The sequence below is a fragment of the Lycorma delicatula genome, chromosome 1 (assembly GCF_047948215.1).
Source record: "Lycorma delicatula isolate Av1 chromosome 1, ASM4794821v1, whole genome shotgun sequence".
Classification (NCBI taxonomy): Eukaryota; Metazoa; Arthropoda; class Insecta; order Hemiptera; family Fulgoridae; genus Lycorma; species Lycorma delicatula.
This window is the reverse complement of record NC_134455.1, coordinates 331,197,992-331,217,632: the sequence shown is the minus strand read 5'-3', so window position 1 is coordinate 331,217,632 and position 19,641 is coordinate 331,197,992. Positions and strand designations below refer to the sequence as shown.

The window sequence follows — 19,641 nt, the reverse complement described above, 5'->3', positions numbered from 1 at the left end:
GTTATCAATATTTATAATGTTATGAAGAAAGAAGCTGAAAAAGGACAAGCAAAAAATTTAAAATAAATTCAGATTTGTGTTTTTAAAGCAACCAATTAAATCGGCGATTTGCATGCACCAGATCGTTGATTTTCTGAATGTGGGTGTTATCAGTTGAAAGTTAAAGGCTTTCCTAAAGGCAAAATTATGAAGCCGAGTGTTCTTAACTATGATTGTAGATGAAGGTTTGCTCTCTCTCTATTCTTGTCTGCAGATTGAAACTCTATCTTTTACTAGGTCAAGACAACTAAGAGCTCATGCAGCTCATATGCACCACTAGCTAAACATACCTATGTACTCTATGGTAATTAGCTCAGTTTTTAAAGAGTATGAATATAATATAGCCATTTTTATGCAACTTTAATTTTAGATGCCAGACTTCTATTATGATTATATTATTCTCTTTTTTCATTATAACTCATTCAGTTTTATTATTTTCTCTTAAGTTTTTAATTCTGTTAATCAGTTTAAAACTTTTTTCTTTTTTATGTAGTTTGTTTTGAAATAATTTACTTTTAAATTATATAGGGAGTATGGTCAAAAATGGCATGATGCTGGTCGGTTATTCAACAAGCAGAATGTATTTGATGATTTCCATGCTGCTGCTGAATATCTCACTAAAGAAAGTTATACATCTAGACATTTTCTTGCAATACAAGGTGGCTCGAATGGTGGTCTTGTAAGTTGCAGCTTGTATTAATCAGAGACCTGACCTTTATGGTGCAGCAATTATCCAAGTAGGGTAAGTTATTATGTTTTTTATGAATGAAGATAAATAATAATAATTATGTTTTATGGTGGTTTTGTTAGTTTATGTCATTGGTTTTTACTGATGTACATTACTAAAACATAAATATGACAACCCTGACTGTCCTGCAAAACACTTTTTGCTCGTTTATTTTTACTTATAGTTATATAATGATTTTTACTTATATGAAATATTATATGATGAAAATTTATTGTGAAATTAGTTATAATGACCGTTATTTATCAATGTAAGGGTATTTTATAAAATAACTCAACATCACATATCATCATAGTTATCTTAATCCTGTATTTCGTGTGTTTCTTGGGATGTACATCTTAAAGGGATCTTCCTCTAAATACTGAGCTGTTTATCTGTTGTTAAGTATAAGCCTGGTTCATAGTTAGCTATAATGATGAAATTATATCTTCCCATATCTCTTATAGCTGAATCAACAGAGACTCAAAAAGGTATTAACCTTGAAAAAATTCACAACAACAAATAAATTATCGGAACGGGTTCAGAAAAGTATGTAGAATAAAAGTGTGCCCTAGCAGACATGAGAGAGTAGTTATCTAATTTGTTTATTAACATATTAAGGAAAAATGTTTAGTTTTTCACAAATAGCGGCTTTATTTTCAATCACATATAAAAATAAAAAGCACCAATGGCTGGGAAAATTTTGCATAAAAAAAACTAGGGTACTTTTTCTATGAGAAAAATAAAGGGTGCTAGCAAATTTTACAATAAGCACCAAAATCTTGCTATGGTAGAATAGGTTGGAAACTATCTTCTCATATACAGTAAGACTAAAGGATAAATTAATAATTTGTCCATAATTTCTTAATTTTGCTTGTAGAAAAAAGGGTTTAGGAGGGTTATTGTGCAAAATTGTGTTAGTTTTCTACTGGTGGTATTTACTTTTTCATAAGATTAAAAATAAACAAAATATTGATGAAAAACTAGACATTTTTTCAAAAACCACACTTTTCCACAAACAGCAAAAAATTTGCAAAATTAATCAAATCAAAGGTTAAATATTGATAAATGATTTATTTTTACATAATTCTATGAAGTAGCATAAAAATACCTGTTTTCATTAATTTTTTTATAATAATTTGTTTATAGTGTCATTTTCATGTGTTTTTGAAGTATACCTGGGGTCATTTTTAAATACCTTCAGACACTCATATTCATTATTATTGACTCACAATAAATCATTATAAGTATTTAGTTTTAATAGAGAAAATGAGTCATTTTATCAAATGACAAATTCATTTTACCTTTAGACAAATTTTGAGATCATACTTGGATTCAGCAAAAAAATAGATAAGAATAAGCTGAAATTATAAGCCAAACCAAACCAAATTCTTGTAGACCAGTGTAATTAATTTAAATAAATGTATTTTAATTTAATAAATTTAAAATAGCTTTCAAGATGATTCTTTTTTATGTAACTAATTTTTATTGAAAATATTTTATTTAATATTGTAATAATAGTTTTTCATAATTTATTTTGTTTTTTATTTTACAGTGTATTGGATATGTTGCGTTACCATAAGTTTACTGTTGGAAGCATGTGGGTGTCTGATTATGGAAGTGCTGATGATCAGAAGCACTTTGAAAATCTATATAAATATTCTCCTTTGCATAACATCAAAGAGCCATCTGGTGATGTCCAGGTAATATTACTGTGAAGTTTCTTGTAACAAAATTTTTCTTGTCCTTAACATCTTAAAAACAAAAGTAAATAATGGTCTGTAACTTGTCCCATTAATGTAATATCAGTAATTAACAATATTTCCTCATTCATGACACATGTGTGCATAATATTTATACAAACTTGTTTAAAATTAACTAAGGTTTTCAACAATTGTATTGTGAAAAAGTCGATTTATTTTTTGTAATGATTTTTAAGAATAAGGCTAATAAAAAACTAAATTGTATATAAGGGTGATGATTTTGAGATTAGAGAAACAAGTATTACCTTTCCTTTGTTCCAGTTTAATTTTCATAGAATCAGATTCTCCAGGATTATCAAAACATGGAACTGAAACTATTTTTTTTTTAAATCTATTATTACACTGTACTTAAATTAATTGCTTCAAATAAGCTTTTATATTTATTTCAGGCTATAGCATAGGGCCAATATGTAGTAAAGGGTTATAGTATAGATAATAAAAGTACACATTTGTTTAACATTTGATTCATTTTAACATTTGATTCTATCTAATAGAATTATAAACAATATTACAAACAGTATGGTTTAGTTTATAATGAAACTTGAAGTTAGTACCCAATTTGTGATATATGAATAGAAAGCACTTGGAGGGTTAACATTAATCCCTGTATATAAATTGAAATTTTTGGGCCTAGAATGTAAATGAAAAATTTACTTATATGCAGAGGCTAAAATTAAAATTTTCTACCTTTCTGGTTAGTTTACAAAATGTTTATAATGTAACTAATATCTTGTTGAAAACGAAAATAAAATAATAAAAACTTAGCATTATATTTTTTATTATGTATAACAGAAATAATAATTAGAATAATGTCCACATTTAAAGTTTGTTGACTATTGAGATTTCACTTCATCATATTAAATGTGTATGGCAATTAGCAGAACATGTAATAAGCAGCCACTGAGTGTGTTTCTACACACTTTCCTAATTAACATTTTTTCAAATTTTTTTTTGTAATTAAATTTTTTAATTGAAAATATTTATCAAATATTTTATAATTTCCCCTAAATTCATTTTACCAAATCCTATTTCAAATTTCATTTTTAGGAAATAAATACACAACATGTAAATTTTTAAAAATTTGTTTTAAAACACCTAAATTTAATCAATGAACATTTGCTTAAAAAGAATGGATTTTGTTTTATAGATAGCAAGAAATATATTTATATAAGGTTTGTTTATTTTCAAAGGAAAAGACAACCACTATACAACAAGTAAAAGACATAATAATACATTTAGACTGTAATATGTTGAGAATCAAAATATATTTGGCAATAGTAAAGCATTACTCAAAGGTAAAGCTAGATAAGGGATTATTCTTTTAAAATGCCCAGCAGTTTTAAAGTAGTAAGAGCATCATGTGATGTTTGCAAGTCGCTTACCTGAATGTGAAAACTTTAAAAACATCAATGAAAACACTGTATAATCAAGATCCAGTTAGATTGTGGTGAAATTTGTGAGCAGTTTCAAAACATGTTGCTAGTAAAAAATGTTTAATTTATAATTTTTAAGAAAATTGCCCAAGAATTATTGTATCTTAATCCCTGAAAATTCTTGAATTGTTGGCAAAAAGTCACATGATTTTTTAAAGTGGAAAAACATACTGTAAGTTAGGGTTGACGTAACCACTTCCAGATCATTATATGTAAACCCATCCAGAATTGTATTAGGCATTCAAAGAATTACAAAATAAGCAAAAAGATACAGAGATTAGTATAGCAGAATTGAGCTTTTTAGATCTGTTAAGGTTGCTAAAAAAAATAGAAGGTGAATTAGAAAGAGAGAGAGTCAAGATTTGATTACAAACCTAACTTTGGAACAGCAAAATTATGAAGACAAAAATGAATTTTGGTGTATCTGACTATATTGTCATGTAAAATTACTTCATTTTTAAATCAGTTTTATTGTAATACTTTTTCTGTATATCATTTATTTTGTTTGTATATTATTGTTGAAATGTTGATATAATTCCTATTCCTAATCATAGGGATTATAATAATATGTGTATTCAGGGGTTGGATTTACAGAAAACTTGTTTTGAATTTTGAATCCAAGAATTTAATTTTGTCTTTCATGAATATAGATTGTTTGAGAAGTTTGATTTGGAAAAATGCATGGTAATCATTTAATCAGTTGTTGTATATCCATTTCCTCTTTGATTCTCTAATTCTGAACAGGACAAGGCCAGTTCTGAATACACCTTTGTTTATAATGATGTCTATTTTACTGCTTATTTTGACAGATTAGCAAGAATGTATTCTTAAAGACTGTATTCAAAGTGGAGTTAAACATATACATATACATCATGAATGAATATTTCTCGATAAAAACAGAAACATAAAATATTCAGATCACAAACAAATCACTTGTAGGAATGAAAATAAATACAAATACACAGATAAAATACTTGGATCACAAATATTTTATTTTTATAGATCTTCAAGTAAACCAACAATTATAAAATCTTTTACAATTATTATCTCTATTGGACCGTTCCAGTAGTGTAGATCATATAAATATGTAGGTTGTGTTTTGTAGTTGCACTTGATAAAGCTTCACATTTGAAGCGAAACATTTTGCCGTTTGTTGGTGTTTTTATTTTCTGTAATAATGTAATATTATTGTAAAAAATTTTATAATTGTTGATTAATAATTAAATAAATAAATAGGATAAAATGTGTACCAGGTATCTTGGCTAGCCAGTGTTATAGTACTGAGTGAATTTGAATTAAATTGGATTTATGCATTATCATTATTTTTATCTGAAAGAGTGCTAGCATCTACTGCAGTCTATATAAGTGTGTAACCTTCCTATTCTGTTTGCAAGTTGATCAAGTTGAATTTCCTTTTATATTTACATATATAAAATTTCTCCAAAATGTCTAAATGTTTATTATTATTGTTATTTATATTCTATTTTTTGTTATATTTTCAATATTTCCAAAGTGGTTTGAATATCAGAAACATAATGTTTGTTATTAATGAGGTGGTTTCAGCAACATCAAAACCACTTCAAAACCCAAATTTTCAATTTTTATAGTGTCTAACATGTTCAAGAAATCTGGTTTTAAATGATCTACTAGTTTTGCCTATATAAATTCAACACGAATTGTATAAATTATATGAATTTATTATTACGGTTTTTTAAATGTATTATCATATGGTTATTTGCCTTGTATGCAGGTTTAAATTTACAAAACCTTATATTTTCAACTATGTTATCAGTATGTAATAAATATTTTAAATATATGTTGTCAATTTTTCGTTTCATTTATTGGTATTAGAGATGTATTGTTTTGAAATTGTTTTTTTGTATATATTATCAATTAAAGAGTCACTATAACCATTATGTTTGTTTTATAATATCTATTTCTTTGTTTAATTTATTTTTTATAAAATTATTTATGGCATTATTCATACTCATGATATCCTATTATGGACTCGGTATATGGATGATATGTTTGTTTATAATCCCATTATACACAGTGAACGTCTAATAATTTTGAATAAACTAAATTCATATTATAATGGTTTGAAATTTACCTTTGAAATCGATATAAATTACTTACATGTTAGTATCAAAATTAATAGAAATCCACAACCAATAAAATCATCCTTTGTCACAAAAAAAGAAGAAATTAATACATATACAAACATGATTAATAGAGCGATTAATTATATACAGTATAATAAAAATAATAAATTAAACAAAGAAATAGATATTATAAAACAAATTGCTACACATAATGGTTATAGTGACTCTTTAATTAATTGATAATGTATAAAAAAAAACAAATTTCAAACATTGACCATGTATGTATATTTAAAATCTTTATATACTGATAACATTGTTGATAATATAACTAAGGTTTATGATAAAAATAAATTTAAACCTGCATACAAGACAAATAACCATATAATAAAACATTTAAAAAACAGTAATCATACTGATTCATATAATTTAAACAATTTGTGTAGAATTTGTAACATAAAATGTAATGACTGTAACCACATTTATATAGGCAAAAGTAGTAGATGTTTTAAAACCAGATTTCTTGTAATGTTAGACACTATAAAAATGAAAATTTGGTTTATCTTATGTTGCTGAAACCATCTCATTAACAAAAAAACATTCTATCTGCGATTCAAACCAAATTGGAAATAATGGAAATCAAGAAATTTAATATAAATAATAATAATAAAAGTAATTAGATATTTTTGAAAAATTTTATATATATAAATATAAAAGGAAATTCAACTTGATCAACTTACAAACAGAATATGAAGATAACACACTTATAAAGACTGTAGTAGATGCCAGCACTTTTTCGGATAAAAATAATGGTAATGCATATATCCAATTTAATTCAAATTCACACAGTACTATAACATTGGCTACCCAAGATACTTGTTGGTACATTTTATCCTATTTATTTATTTATTTTAATTTTTTAACAAATCCGACGTCATATTTTTATATATGTAGTTTTTAATATTTTTGTAATTTTTAGAATTTTTAAGTTCTATAATTTATATATTTTTAAAAAGCTTTTAATTTGTGATATTAAAAAAAAATTTATATGTTAAAAAAATCTTTTTATATGTATTTGAGTATAATATGCAGTTTGATATAAACTCTTAAAAAGTAAATTGCAACTGAAGATGTGGGTTGCCACGAAAACGCTATTGTAAGGTATTAAAAAATAAGGTACGTCTTATCTTATTTAAGTTATAATTTCTGTACTTAGATGGATCAAGTTGGATTATATGTATATAATATGTATTATAGAGAGGGATGTAGTCTTGAAAAGTTTGACTAAAAAAAATAACTGAGAATGTATAAGTAATATATAAATGTATTTATAAAGGTATACTGAGTGCATCCCCCAGAGGACAGATTAATCAGCCTTCTTTGCTTTAAGTGGGGCTTGATAGGTATCATCTACGTAGGTAGTTTACAGTGAATCTAAACCTAGGTCTGGCAAGTTGAAACCAAAGGCAGAAGTTACTATCAACAGTTGGGTTAAACAGAGCAGAATTTGGACTGAGTTTGAAGGTTCACTTGCCTAAAGTTACATGAACCACCACCATTAACTTCAAAAATTCACTCAGTCACCTGATTCACTAAATATTTTGACAGTATTTGCACATCACCAGAGTTTAACAACGACACTGGGGTTTTAGAAACTCCTATCATTTTCGCAATTGTATATTCAATCAAACCAATTCTCGACTCAGTATTGTCCAGTCAGTCCTTAAATTTAGCCCTGAATTTAGTGATCTCCATATGACTAGGTTGTTTGTTGGCATAGCTATACGACAAGTATGTCAGACATCTCTAATTTAAAAATATGACTATTTTTTATTTCTTGTGATAATCATATCTGATAAAAATTTTGTACCAGAATAGTAAATAGGTTTTTGAAGCCCTGAATTCTTTAAAATGTATTACTCTCATTGACTTTAGAGCAGTAAAATCTCATAATTAAATATGGAACACTGAGTGTACAAGCACCTCCTATAGCTATACTATTGATAAATTAATAAAAATATGTGATGGATTAGTTTTTTATAATTGAATTTTTGTTTTATTCTTGTTTGTTGACAGTACCCAGCAACTTTACTATTTACTGCTAGCCATGATGACAGAGTTGTGCCATTGCATTCATTAAAATTCATTGCTACACTCCATCATGTTCTAAGTAAAAGTAAAAAACAGGTTTGTATTTATTATTTACTTTGTATCTTATATACTTTGTTGGTACTTTTATTTAGTTCTTGGCTTATTTTACTCCATAAAATGTTTAGATTTATGTGTTGTCTATTAAGATAATAATTAATTCATTGGTCCAAGTAGGTTATATTCAGCTACAGCCAAATCAGAGATATGGGATGGATGATGCTGAACATCACATTTGAGTTGCCATTATTAAAGCAGCAATATGAATACAACGTTACCTTTAAGAAACAAAACTGAATCCTATTGGTTTTCTTTTAGTCTTGAGCAGATAGCTGGCTTCACTTCATCAATTTGAATAATACTGCTCATAGGTTTTTCTTTTAGTAAAGTCTAGGTAATTTCTTTTTTGTCAGAACCAATCTGATATAATTCTCCATTCCCTTTTATTTTGTGATAATTTTTAGCCTCATATTCAGTACATCTACATTCTCAATTCTGTTCTACATTTTCCAACCTTTGCCTTTGTCAACAGTTTTTACCTTCTACGTAACCCTGTATTACCAAATTTACTGAACCTGGATGTCCTAATACATGGCCCACTGACCTAGTTGATTTCCTGTTCTTACTTAGTTGATTTCTTTACAAGATTCACCGAGAAATTCTCCTTTACTATTCAACTTAACGATGTCTTCTTTTCAGATCATATCAACCTGCCTAATTTTCAACATTATTTTGCAGAATACATATATACAAAGTCTGTAAATAAAGTAATGAGACTAATTTTTTTTGGCAGCCAAAGTGGCAACACTGTAAAGTTACTAGTAAACATACAGTTATATGAACAGCTGATTTATATTAGGTATTAATATTTTTAGTCTATTGTTGCCACGTGAGACGTAAACAAACTTTTCATGAGGTTTTGTTTTGTTACAATTAGTGAAACTAATTATGAGCAACATTGTGCAACAAGTTCTGTGTTAAACTCAGTGAGAATGCTACTAAAACTTTTTCAAAATTGAAAATGGTATATGGAGATAATGCTTTGTGTCATGAGCCCAAGTTTTTAGGTGGTTTAAAGCATTTTCAGATGGTCAGGAATCAGTTGCAAATGATCCATGCTCTAGAAGACTGTTAACGTCAAAACGTGACAACAGTGTTGAGCAAATCAGATACTTGATATGGTACGACAAGCGATTAACTGTCAGAATGATTGCAGAACAATGGAATTTGAACCATATTCCATCAAATTTTGACAAACAAACTGGACATGAAAAAAGCTTGTGCAAAATTGGTCCCAAAAAACCACACTGTTGAACAGAAAAACAATAGGGTGGAAGTGTGCTGCAATCTTTTAGGGTGAATTAAAACTGATCCTGATTTTCAAAAAAAATGTTACCAAAGCAAGGAGTGGGACATTTCAAACTCACCCAAAAAAGCAAATAAAAAATCAAAACCATGCTAATCTGTTTCTTCGATAGTGATGGTGTTGTCCATAAGGAGTTTCTGCGTACAGGACAGACTGTAAATCAATATGTTGACCGAGAAATTCTTGAAAGGCTGCAGAAAATAGTTGCCCGCATGAGATCAGCCACGAAAGACAACTGGATGCTGCATCATGACAGTGCGCCTTGTCATATTGCACTCTCTATTTATGAGTTTTCGGCAAAGAAAATCATTCCTGTAGTTCCTCAACCACCTATTCACCTGATTTGAGTCCCTGTGACTTTTTACTGTTCCCTACTGTAAAGAGACACCATTTTGGAACAGTAGAAAACATTTTAAAAAATGTAACCGACCACCTGAAGGATATTCTGAGTTCTAACACTGCTATGAAGAATAGGAAAAATGTTTGAAGCGTTGCATGGCTTCCCATGGGAACTATTTTGAAGGTGATAAGACTCCATGTATAATTGGATTGCAAATAAAATGTTTTCTGAACCAATCTCATTACTTTATTTGTAGACCTCGTATGCGTAACATATATAACACTACATTAACATATAATACAGTACAATACAATAATTGTAATATAATACATTATATTAGCATTGCATACTACTCAAAATCATCTATTCTCATTTTATTTTCCTACTGTCTGTGTTTCACAACCTGAAGTGCTACAGTACAAATATATTTTTTTTAAATTTCTTTCTACTTATATTTATATTTGATACAGACTTCTTTTCTCCGCAAAAGCTCTCTTTGCTTGTGCCAGCTTACTTTGTATGTGATTGTTTCTTTTACATAGTTTTGCTGTCTAAATAATAAAATTCTGCAAAATGTGGCATATAGTGTTCATCTATCTTTAATATTTACCATATTTAATTGTGTAGGATACAACCCTCATGTAAGATATATACCCAAAAAATAATGGTGTGTAGTTTTTGAGGAAAAAGTTAAGACATACAATTTTCAATTGATTTTACTTATGTTTTGAGCAATAAAAATTAAATATTATAACATTTACTTAATTTATCATTAAATACTAGATTATATACAAAAATTATGGTACATTAATAAACACAAAAAAATATGGAAATACTGGTAGGCTAACAGACACATATGAAACAAAAAAGAACAAAGACCCTATTGTAGCAACATTGTACCATCATTTTAAAAGGCAAGCAAGTTGAAATACTAATATGGTAAATCTGAAGAAGGATTCTTTCCTATTTTTTAATCTTCATCGCTGTGTGAATCTCCCAACTTAATTTGACAAGGGACAGATCATCTTCATCGTCCCATATGGCAGAATCTTCACTTCCATCTACGCTATTAGAAATACAGCATTTCCTGAAGCTCTTTACAACTAAATCATTTGAAGTAAGATCCCATGAAGCCAAGATCCATTCACATATTAATATCAAATTCAGCTTTTTCACTTTTCCTGTAGGAATCGTTTCATGCATTGTGTCACCATCCACTCTGAATAAAAATATTTCAAATGAGCTTTGAAAGGCTCATTAAACATATATTGGCTAGAGTAATAACATCATTCCAGTAGGAATTTAAACCTGCACTGTTTTACTTCATCAAAGTCTTTTTTTCACATTGTCTGTTACATGTTCACAGAAACTGTCCATCACTAGCATTCTTTTCAATTTTTTTTTTAAATGAGCACCAGGTCACAGGCTCCCACACACATTTTATCTGTCACTCTTTTAGAGTTTTTCTTTTAAATTCAATAAGTGGTGGAAATTTTTTGCCATCTGCAAGTACTGTCAGCATGATTCTACATTGCTGTTTTTCATTATCACAAGTACACACGCATGAAAAAGCTATTTTCATGTCGTAACTGAATTACTTGTCTCTAGAAAGCCAATAATTTTTCCTCAAAAACATCTTACAAATAGATGTGTTTTCTTATTGATAATTCGTAACTATAGATAAAATGATAATACCATTCTCGGCTTGCTTTTAAATCAGTATTTTAAATTTCCTCGTGATTTAATTACCTCTTTTAATTGCACCATTTCTGTTAAAACAAAGTCCTTGCTCGTCTAAGTCTTGAATGTACGAAAACAAATTTTTCTTCTACTTGAGGAAACTTCTGAATTCTCCACAAAATACTCTTCTACTTTTACTGCTATCCATAAGCTTCTCTTTTTTCTTTCTCAAATCTGTTTTACATCATTCTGGAATATTGTATTTATAGCCTGCAGCATGATTACTGACTTCCTCAGCTAAGCAAGTAACTTTTAATTTTTCACTAACTGTATGCAAACGTTTGACAAAACTCATTACCTACTTGCTTAAAGTATAAACTGAACACAGAATTTGAGTATTGTTTTGTATTTAGCTGAGATAATTTGTGTTCTGTATAAAAATACAGGATGATGAATAACAACAATCTTATAATAACCAGAAATGAGATAAACAAAAATGCTTCTTTTAATAAGTACTATATTAAGACAGCATTATGATACTTATTATTATTAAGACAATATTACCGTATGCTTATGACAAGTAATAACAATACAGCCTATATTGTGAATATAAACATTAAATTGCTTAACATTAAATTGCTGATATGGTAAATTGAATAAATACTCAATTTGTTTATATTACTATCGTATATTAGTATATTATATCACAATATGTAGCCCAATGGTAAATGCAGATATTGCACCCTCATTTGGAAATCCCCGCATATCACATGCACCCATAGGTTTTTAAAAAAAAGTGCATCACATGCAAGTAAATACAGTAATTCCTCATTACCTCCTTTCCATTGTATTTTGTTGTTTTTATTTAACTTTATTTATTTTCAGTCTAAATTTTCTTTTAGCATTAAATCCTTTTAGTATTTGGTTTCTACTATAAACCACATTGTGTCCTTGTTGCTTTTCATCCTCCGCACAGAAGAATCAGTATAGAAAACTAAAGGAAGAATTTTGAAGTAGGATAACTACCCAAGGAAAAAGAAATAAAGATGTTCTTACCTTACACTCAAATGTTTACTTTCAATTCCGTCTTCTTCTATATGCAAGTTGAAAAGCAACAAGGATAGCAGGCTACATCAATCTCACTCCTTTCTGAATCAGAGCTTGTCTCTTCATCTACTCTTAAATGCTCCCTGATCCATGTTCTGATTGGAAATAATTCTGTGTGTTTTTAACTTTAAACATTTTATTCCATTCCAATTATCAGATGGTTACTTTAGATAAAATCCATGCAATAATACTCAATTTATTCTTATGCATCCTGTTAAAATCATTTTGCAGGTCAGAATGACCTTTGTACCATACTCCTAAAACCAAACTTATATTCTCATGTATTGTACTCTCTAATCCATTAGACATTAAATTTTGCTTAAGCATTAATATTTTTTGATAATACAGTAATTCTTACTTGCCTGCTCCAGCTTTCTTCCTTTGGTGTGAAAATAGCAATGGCATTTTATTTTCTTAAATTGAAAAACAGTTCTTTAGTAGTAAATTTTTCATACTGGGTAAAGATTATTCAATAATATTTCATATTATTCAAAGATTATTCAATTCTGCTTCTAGACAGCATAGTAATTCGGGTGATCAATTTCTACTCCTTTATTCATGAAGTACAGTTTGGAAAATCAGAGAATTTAAAATTGTTTAATCATTTGTATTATGCCAGAAGTCAGGGAAACGAGTGAGTATGTGTTTCTGTAGATATTCATGCATAGGTACAATATAAATCTGAGCTTCTTAAAAAACTAAAACATTAAAAAATGATAGATGATTCTGATGGTAATAAGCACTGCGTGAAAATTGATGTTTATGGTATTTATTGGTAAATGAAGCATTAAAATCTGGTTTAAGGCACTTAACCTTTACAGCTTTTTGTATAACAGTTGCTACTTTTTAATGATTCATCATTCCCATCATTTCATTTTATTGACTAGAGAAGTGTTCTGTCTCTTACAGACTATACTGTAGATAGAAAACAGGTTCTACATTCTGATAATTTTAATTATTTATGGCTGTGTGATAATCATATTTTCACTGATATTTAAAAGTCCAGGCTGTTTAAAAATGTTATGGACCAAACATTGGTGTGTTCATGAAAGGAAGATTTGAATTTTCCATTATTTACCCTTCATGGGCGGAAACCCATATATGAGTATCTGAATGTGACTGGCTGTTTGTTTTCATGTAGTTACATATAAATTCCAAGATATTGCAGGAGATGTTCAGTTATCAGATGAGTTCAGTGACCGTGCATGTATAACAGGACATGTGCATTTTTTTTGTTTTTCATTCATTTTTAAGTAATTTTTTTACAAACTGTTCCTTCCAAAACTTCATTTCTGGCTTGCTTCATTTGAATTCAAACAAAATTTTCAAGACAAAAATTCAGAAGGAAACGATTAAAAATATTTTTATTATTATTATAGAACCATATTATACTATTTCCTGCCTAGGTGCACTACTTTTTTAAAATTGCTGTTTTTTTATTCAAATCAATGTTACTGTTATTACTCAGTGTCTTTTACATGAAAAGAACGTAATGTAAAACATAACCAAAATCATCACCTATAGTTTGCAAATTCTAGTGCGCTCAGTGAGACTTGTGTTGTTTTTGCATAAGCTTTTCCTCACAAGAAAAATTAAACAGTGTTCCTTAACCATATTGGTGGCAGAATTCAGCAAAAGCACAATGTATATGTTGTTTTTATGCATGAATTCATGTTTTAAGTTACTTTAAATAGTTTTTGCAAGAACTTTTTTTTTGAAAATATCTTCTGCCTCCAGCCATAAATCATCGCCGCCCGCAGAGGGTTAAGAATGTAAAACATATTTTTAAGAACATTATCATTCTTCAAACCTACTTAATCCACTTACATGGTTCCCACAGACAGGAAAAGTCAGAAAATATAAACGTAGTCAGGAATTTTAAGAAAAAAATCAGGAAAAATTGCAAGATTTCAGAGGTGGATTTTCCATTAACAAATCTCTTAAGGAGAATTTACACGAAGAGACAATAATTTATCAATGAAAAGCTTTTTTGTAATTGTAGATACTAGTGACAAGGAGAATATTTTCATTACCAAAAAATGCTCACTGCAGTGAGAAGCTTTAGAATATGATATGAAGAATGTCTTCTAGAAAAAATAAGAAATTCCTCTCAAGAACAAAATAGAGCCCTGAAAAGGAAAATGCAAGCAGAAATTAAAAAACTGGAAGAAGAAAGGAAAAAGTTGAGACCTACAATCTTGGCAGAAGAATAACATAGCTGCCAAAATTAAACTTTTAGAAAAGGGCAAACCATTAGGAATCTAAAGATATTGAAGTAAGGTTACTCTGTGTTTTATACGTTCATAATAGTATGTTTGTAATATGATCTCATATTATTATTTTAATTTTTTGGTATATGTTAAAATAATAATGACAAAATATTTTTCAAGTAAATGTTAATAATGTTTGTTTTCTGTACAAAATAAGGTGTTCTGTTCTAGTTTTCTTATCTGCATTACTTTTAGTCACAAGTTTTCCTTTATCATATATATATATATATATATTCTTTGTTAAATTGATATCTGCATTTCTTAGCATTTTTATACAAACAAGTTGTTAAATATTGTTTTTTTTATTTACTTTGCATAATAATGTAAGCTAGTTTTTGTGAAAAGTTTTTAAGCAATCTTAGATGCGAGCCAATTATTTTTAAAAATTGCTTTAGTTCATTTTTATGCAAGAAACTTATTAAATTGTTTTTGTTTGCAGTGTAATTTACTGGAACAATTTATCACAAAAAAATAGCCTAATTTTAAATATATATTGTAAAAAAAAAAAAATTAAAAAGTAAAGTTTAAAAATCAATGTAATAGTAAGTAATAAAAAAAGGCGTCAGTTGGGCAGCTATGGGAATGGTGTAGGCTGCAGTAAAATGAAATATATATTTTGCAGGCGGCAGTAGCATAACATTATGAGTCAGGAAAGTTTTACTAAATTGGTGAGGAAAAATGAATCTTAAAATTCGGTGGAAACCCTTAGTTCTTATTTTCAGATTTGCAGTCCCATGTGTGAAATTTGATGGAGTAGTTGTTGACTCAAGTAAAATGCTTACTACTAAGAGTGTCTTCTTGCCTTAGATCTTCATGACAGAAAATTTCATGAATAAAGAATATTGGTTTGTTGGATTTCATATAAAAAGAAATCTTCAAAGATGTTATTTCAAATGATGTTGATTTTCTTAAATTCAGTAAATATTATTTCTAGGTTTTAGTAATGACTTTAAAGAAGATTTGTTTTCAAAATGTAAAAAACCTTTCATAGATGTTTTCATTGTTTTCTAGAATAATTGAACATTAGTCAGAACAGGGAAAATAAAGATTTAACATACTCTTAGAAGGATTCATTTTTATAAAAAGTGAGAAATTTATAGATAGTTTAACAGAGAAGGCTAAGGCGCAGTACATTTTGCTTTGTATTAGAAATAACCATCAAAACATACATAGTAGCAAGTTATATTCAGGTCTGTGGCTAGTTGTCAAGTTAATTTTATTTTATCATAGACATCCAACAGTAGTAAGTGGTTTCTCCATGAATAAAGTCCACCAAGTAGAAAATATTCATAAACAAGTCACATTGCATATAAGAATTGAAAAAGCAATTAGAATTTTGAGATCATTCAGATTGCAATAACATAGGAAGAATAATACATAAAAAGTTCTTTGAAAAGATATGGCAGTATCTATCTAGATTCATAGATAAATGCATAAAAGAAGGAAGAAAAAGGACTGAAAAAATAAAACTCATTTTTAAAGATAAAGCAGTTTGAAACCAGAAGGAATATTCTATATAAGTACTAAGAGCTGGAGAAGAAAAATAAAATAGAGAATTTTATCTTATATAAATTAATTATAGTGATATAAAGTTATTGTTGAAATATCAATGAACATAAATTTAGAGAAAAATTCAGGCCAATGATTTGGATACTTTCTAAATTGATTTTATAAAAGAAAGAAAAAAATAAAATGTAGATATTTATAAATGAATTTTTGTCTTAATTAATTAAAGCATGCGAGATTGTTATTCTAATTTATTCTATTTTAAATTTTGTAGACAAAACCCATTCTAATTCATGTGGAAACAAAAGCAGGTCATGGTGGGGGAAAGCCAACTGCTAAGGTGGTAAGTTATTTTGCTAAATCTTTTTTCAATATTGTTTTAGATATTCACTGAAAATATATTGTGTTAACAGATAATTTTTTAGTATTAAATGGGATTAAGTTTCTTATTTGTTACCGCTAACTGGTAAGTAAGTAAATCGTTTATCATACTAATTTATTAATTGGAATTAAAAAATAAGTTTATGGCATACGACTAGTTTCAGGTAATAAATGCAATATATCCTATATTACCATAATATTAATAATGTCATAAATGACATGATTAATTCTTCTAGGTATAACAATATATCAACATATTGTTTCAGAATTCTTTGATAAATTTTGATAGCAGGCTTACTTAGCAGTAATCTATTTAACAGTAAGATACCTATTTTATTTTCAATTTGATATAAACTATCTCAAACTGGCTGCAAGCCTAATTAAAATAAATGATTAAACAGTAGGTTTCATCTTTTCTTGAACCAACATTCATGTGACAATGCTACACAGTGATTTTTTAATCCTGTTACCCAATTTTAAATGTAATTTAAGAAAGGGAAATTTAGGTGGAATAAAAAAATGTATTTGTTACTTATAAAAGAGATTTAATAAAAAGCTATTACTTACATAATTGTTGAATATGCTCAAAATGCCCACCCCTTGCGGTTATATATGCACGGACTCTTTTTAGCATATTAGCAGAAACCTTTTTAAGAGTTGCATTGGAAATAGTTGTGATTAAGTCTGTAATATTGACTTTTAGTTCATCAATAGTGTGAGGATTGTTTTTGAAGGCCTCGGACTTAATATAGCCCCACAAAAAGTAGTCAGGAGATGTGAGGTCTGGGGACCTTGGAGGCCATGAGCCCTTGCTTATTATTCGATCATCAAGGAACTCTTGCAGAAAATCCATGGTTTCTCGAGACGTGTGGCATATAGCGCTGTCTTGCTGAAACCACCAATACTGTTCTTGAGGTTCCAGGAGGGACACAAATTTGCGCACAATATTCCTGTATACTTCACCATTTACTGTCTGTTCAAAGAATATGGGTCCGACTGTTCACACAACCATCGAGATGGATCCAAGCTTCTTCAATAAAGAACAGTGTGTTTAAAAATTTGATTCCGTTATCGTTTACAAGAGACCTAAACTAACAGCAATATTGCAATCGCTTATTTAAATCTGGAGGCTGAAGCTCTTGGGCTAATCTTATGCAATATGGATACAATTTCAATTTTTTAGCAGCTTTCTGAACACTCGAATATGACAAATCAACTTGCTGGAAAGTTTTCGTAAACTTTTCCGTGGAGAATTGAACAGTCTTGTTTTCACATTCTCTAAAATGTCATCTGTCAAGCGAGTTGGTCGACCACTACGTTTTCTGTTGCAAACACTACCTGTCTCTCGAAATCAGTTTGCTAGGTTAGAAATTGACATTTTGGAACACCAACAAATTTAATTTGAAATGATTCTTTTACACTCGCATACAATTTCGTAGCAAAATATTGTTCAAGAATGAAAACTCGTTCTATGGTAAAAGATATTCTGTTCGTAACACAACTGGAAACGGCACAAAAGTTTACACAGCTCAATGAGAATCAACTCACACTGCTGTATCTATACTGGTTGAGTAGCGCTACCAACTTCATGTCACAAAACAAAATTTCCCTTTCTTAGAAAAAAATTACCAGACATTAACAATTGGGTAACAGGACTAAAAATCACCCTGTACTAATTATATATACAAGTACAGTTGACTCAAGTACACTAGTAACACAAGTGTTCAGTGATGTTAGGAAAACATTGAACATTGAACTTTATTCAGAATCTTGCAACATCATACAATACTTGTTATAGTAGCAAACTTAGTGACAGTAAAATTTAAATAAATAAACAGAATAAAGAAAGGTACGAATTCATTTTCTTTTCACATAATTTTTTATTAAGCTTCAAGCAGATTTTCAAATAAATTTTGCTGTAATGCCTGTACTTCTTACAGGCTTTATATAGTCAACAAAACATTACGATGTATTGTTCTGTTTTTCACGCATCTAAGGTATTGTTTAATCTTTCTTTTAGTTAAAAATACTTCTTAAACACTTTAAAATATGTATAAAAAATTATATATATATATATAAATTTCTTTTCACCAAAGAGTGCAATTTTTGTTTATTATTTATGTTTTGTTTCATATGCATAAGTGAATATTTTTTATAAACATTTAAAAGTTGAAATTAAGAAGGTTCAAATTTTAACCATATTGAATTTTATTTCACATCTTCCTAAGTATTTATAATCAACTATCTCTTTTACAGATTGAGCAAAGTACTGATATCTTGTGCTTTTTATCAGAAACACTTGGTTTGCAGTTTGTTGATTGATAGTACATTGAGCAGAGAATTTTAAAATCATATTTCTATATTTGACTTGTCTCACTTACTTACCATACTATTTTATTGTAATAATATTTTGTAATATATTGTCAATTTTATTCTTAACATTAAATAAACTAGAATGTATTTAAAACTGTCTACAATTTATTTACCCTTTTAGCCCTTGCTATTTATGTGTTTTACATATAAACAATAGCATACAAAAGTTTAATTTATTTTTTTTACTCTTAGCACTGTATGCTCGATGTCTAACAAGTAATTCTTTGGTGATGAAAAGTGAGATGAATTTATATTGTTAAATTTTAAATTTAAGTTTATATCATTTTCATTACTAGGGACTCTACTCTTTCAAATCTGAAGAAATTTTAAAAATAAATTTTCTTATTACCTATGATATTTTCGCTTGTTCATGGTTCGAGAGGTAGGTAGCACATGTAAAAATTCTTAGAAA

The 19,641-nt window shown here is 28.4% G+C and overlaps 1 pseudogene; it reads left to right on the top strand.

Moving 5' to 3' along the window:
• LOC142334256 (prolyl endopeptidase-like) overlaps nucleotides 1-19,323 on the top strand; it is a 61,024-nt pseudogene extending 41,701 nt beyond the window's left edge.
• Nucleotides 19,324-19,641: the final 318 nt, after the last annotated feature.